The following is a 4,589-nucleotide window of genomic DNA, read 5'->3' as shown; positions in this document are numbered from 1 at the left end:
GGGGTGGGTTTTAGGGGGTTTTAGTGTGCCGGTTTTTCGATTTTTCAATTTTTAACGATGTTCCGGCGAGGGATGGGGTTCGGGAGGGTGGGGGATTTAATTTAAAGGGTCGGGGGTGGGTTTTAGGGGGTTTTAATGTGCCGATTTTTCGATTTTTCGATTTTTTGATTTTTAACGATTTTTCACGATATTTTACCCCCCCAAATGGCAACAATACGATTCCCTCCCCCTCCCAGCCGAAATCGATCGTTAAGATGATCGAGGACACGATTCACATCCCTAGTGTGCAAGTCAAAGCCAAAGACCACTGGAACCTAACCCCTGCCTGAACACACCAGCTGCCTTTGTGTCCATAAACCAAAAACATCGGATGGCATATTCAACCCCCCCCCCCCCACACACACACACACACACACGCCCTATATACCCACCCTAAGTGACCACCCTTTTTTCCCTTGCTTCCTTGGGAAACCACCAATCAGAGAGCACAAACAACTCTTGATTGGTTTGAATGTCCAATGGAACAATCAGCTTACTCTAAGGACCTTAACTCTCAACTGCCAATCTACCCCCCAATCAGAGGAGCAGGAGCAAGCAGGGCCGGCAGGAGCATTAGGCAGACTATGCAGCCAGGTAGGGTGAGGAAATAGGCAGAACAGTGTAGTCTGATGTGAGTGTGGCATTTTTGAAAGCAGTGAACAAGGGTGGAGAGGCACGGAGCTGAGAAAGATTGCTGTATGTGAATGGAGATTTGGAGGTTTGTGGTGTGCAATCTGCAAGGTTCAGGTTGGGGTTGGGGAGAGAGAGAGAGAAATCATGTGATGCTATTACATTATTGCCACCTAGGGCAGCCTTCAGACCCTTGCACCAGCACTGGGAGCAAGATGAGGCCAAGCCTGGTGTCCACTTTATCATGGACTGCCAGAGATCTAGTCCCATCTGCTCTGCTCAAAAAATGTTTGTGTTTGTGTGGCGGCCCCTCAGTCAACCACTAGATGCCCCTAGGTCCCTTACCATCAGGATCAGTAACAGCAGCGGGTTTTCCATTCTCTTTCAGTCTCTCCACTGAGCTGACTGTGATTGGTTATCCCAGGACATAAGAGGCAGAGCTAGAGAAAGCATGGCCATTTTGAGTTAGGGATTGAGGAGTAAGGAACTATTTTTACTTTCTCTCTGCTGAGTTTGGCCCACTAACCCAGCTTGATCTTTTAGCTTGTTTTTTAAGGGAATTCCTTATCAGTACCCTCCTTGTCTGAAGGGTTCTGCCTCTCTTTTGAAGAGAGAGAGAGGTTTTTGTAGATTTTGTTGAAGTTTTTGATAAATTATTTTGTTCTGGGGGAACCCGGTGTGCTTTGGAGAGGAGCAACCGAAGGTCATCAATCTTCACAAGAGAGCACTGTTCTATTCATACGTCTCACTTTGAATGTCAAAGTGGCCCCTAACCCTGACACTAACACCTAAACCTCACCTCGAGTTACTAGGTGGGCCTCCCATAGAGATATAAATACCTATCTAGTGCAAGGGCATCATGGGTAGTCTCTCTCTCTCTCTCTCTCTGGTTGTATGTAGGAAATACAGCATATCTCAATTTGCACTTCACATAGGTATTAGTGCAAATTGTGATATGACTGACTATTACCATAAAACACACCCCTTTTCCTATCACATGTGATATTTAGTGCATTTTGATAAATTCAGGCCTAAATGTATGCTGTCTTTTCACACATACACAGGAAGCTTCTTCAGGAGCACATTGATCATGTCACCAAAATCAATCAATTTCACAGCTTTTTCAAGATATAACTATCGGACAAGTAGTCTCATCAAATTGTCTGGAGAGAAAGGAATGGTGGTTCTTGCCATTTTCATACAAATATGAAATAGTTATGATATCTTGAAAAAGCTGTGAAATTTACTGATTTTGGTGACATGAACAATGTGCTCTTGGAGAAGCTTCCGTGCAAAACACTGGCCTTTGTTGAGCCGTGATCATTGTTACTATTTATCTCTTTTATGTGCATTTTGAAAAAATAACTAAAAAAATAGAATTTTACAATCCGCAAATGATGTAGAAGACTGGGTGGCCAGTTCACATTAGGGCACACCAACTGGCTTGCTGATGCGTGTTCAATATTAGGTATTGGTTATCTGTTAACGTAGGATCTGATTTAATATTTAAATATTGGATTTGCCTTCTTTGGCATTATTGTTGGGGTTTTGGCATTTCCCAACTCTCATTTGTTTTTTTAGATTTTTTTATATTTTGGATAGAGAAATTGGGATTTTTCCCCTTTTGTCAGTGTGAAGGTTTTTTTTCCCACCTCTCTGCACAAACTGGTGAAGGAGATAGAGAACTGTGAGCAGCTTCTCTCTCAAATAGGTCATAGAAAGAGGAATTAGGAACTAAGGTTACAAATCATCAAGTCTAGGAGATTCCCAACCAAATCTCTACCCTAAAAGAATAAGGACAGGCTGGGCATCAGCCTGAACTTTGGACTCAGGTAAGATCTTTTTATGGCATAGGTCTCCCCCTAGTATTTATTCATAAGAACATAAGAACATAAGAAATTGCCATGCTGGGTCAGACCAAGGGTCCATCAAGCCCAGCATCCTGTTTCCAACAGAGGCCAAAACCAGGCCACAAGAACCTGGCAATTACCCAAACACTAAGAAGAACCCATACTACTAATGCAATTAATAGCAGTGGCTATTCCCTAAGTATAATTGATTAATAGCCATTAATGGACTTCTCCTCCAAGAACTTATCCAAACCTTTTTTGAACCCAGCTATATCAACTGCACTAACCACCTCCTCTGGCAACAAATTCCAGAGCTTTATTGTGCATTGAGTGAAAAAGAATTTTCTCCGATTAGTCTTAAATATGTTACTTGCTAACTTCATGGAATGCCCCCTAGTCCTTCTATTATTCAAAAGTGTAAATAACCAAGTCATATCTACTCGTTCAAGACCTCTCATGATCTTAAAGACCTCTATCATATCCCCCCCTCAGCCATCTCTTCTCCAAGCTGAACAGCCCTAACCTCTTCAGCCTTTCCTCATAGGGGAGCTGTTCCATCCCCTTTATCATTTTGGTTGCCCTTCTCTGTACCTTCTCCATCGCAACTATATCTTTTTTGAGATGCGGCGACCAGAATTGTACACAGTATTCAAGGTGTGGTCTCACCATGGAGCGATATAGAGGCATTATGACATTTTCCATTCTAATAACCATTCCCTTCCTAATAATTCCTAACATTCTATTTGCTTTTTTGACTGCTGCAGCACACTGAGCTGACAATTTTAAAGTATTACCCACTATGATGCCTAGATCTTTTTCCTGGGTGGTAGCTCCTAATATGGAACCTAGCATCGTGTAACTACAGCAAGGGTTATTTTTCCCTATATGCAACACCTTGCACTTGTCGACATTAAATTTCATCTGCCATTTGGATGCCCAATCTTCCAGTCTTGCAAGGTCCTCCTGTAATGTATCACAGTCTGCTTGTGATTTAACTACTCTGAATAATTTTGTATCATCCGCAAATTTGATAACCTCACTTGTCGTATTCCTTTCCAGATCATTTATATATATATATATATATATATATTGAAAAGCACCGGTCCAAGTACAGATCCCTGAGGCACTCCACTGTTTACCCAATCTACTGGACTGTTTGCACAGATGAGGAGACAGTGACAAACTCCCTTCCAGGAGCTAGAGAGATGGACACAAGCACCCCAGCAGAGAGACAATGTAAATGGTTGGAATGTACATTTTCGTTTGTGGAATGTTTGTGGACCGTGATTGACCTTTTGGAAATAATCAGTAAACTTAAGTTGAACTCCCATATTGAATCCAGCCTGTTTGTCCCTGAAGGAACTATATCACCTGAGACATACACATACATCAGGGGAGACTCTCCATCACCCGGGCCACAAAGGATTTCTTTCCCCCTGGGAAGGGCGTGAAGAAGGGGAAGGATGGCAAGAGCGGCCCCGAATAACAAATACCTTTAATGCCCTAAGAAAAATAACAAACCTCCAGACAATGGGTTACATTTGAAACAAATAAAACAAATTTGGGGTGAGAAAACAAAACAAAAATATTTTCTGCGCACATCTCTAGTTCCTGACTTTTCCAATCCCGGTTTAAACCAGTGTGTGCATGCTTATGCTAGATTACACCTGGAGTGGAACTGATGGCCTTTTTGGATGTAAAACTAACTACATGGTTACAGTCTTTCCATTTTCATTGTGATGTTTTGCATTATGTTAGATGGGAAAAGGATAAAAATGTGGGAGTACATCAAGGCTTTATAGCATAAGTACTTTTGATTTTATGATTGTCGCACTTTATTTCTAATATTCTTTTATGTTTGGAGTTTATCTCTAAATCTATATATCACATAAATGGTAGCAATCTGGATAGCGAATTAATAAATTCATTTTCTTATATTTGTCACAAATACCCATATACTTCTTTCTTAATTATTTATTAGTACCACTTACCAAAGGAGATGCAAATTGCATGTCGTATTACATCAGATGCTCCAATTCCATACATGGCAGCAGCTACAAACTCACTTAA

This window comes from Rhinatrema bivittatum, chromosome 1 (assembly GCF_901001135.1).
Source record: "Rhinatrema bivittatum chromosome 1, aRhiBiv1.1, whole genome shotgun sequence".
Classification (NCBI taxonomy): domain Eukaryota; kingdom Metazoa; phylum Chordata; class Amphibia; order Gymnophiona; family Rhinatrematidae; genus Rhinatrema; species Rhinatrema bivittatum.
This window is presented reverse-complemented; position numbering follows the sequence as displayed.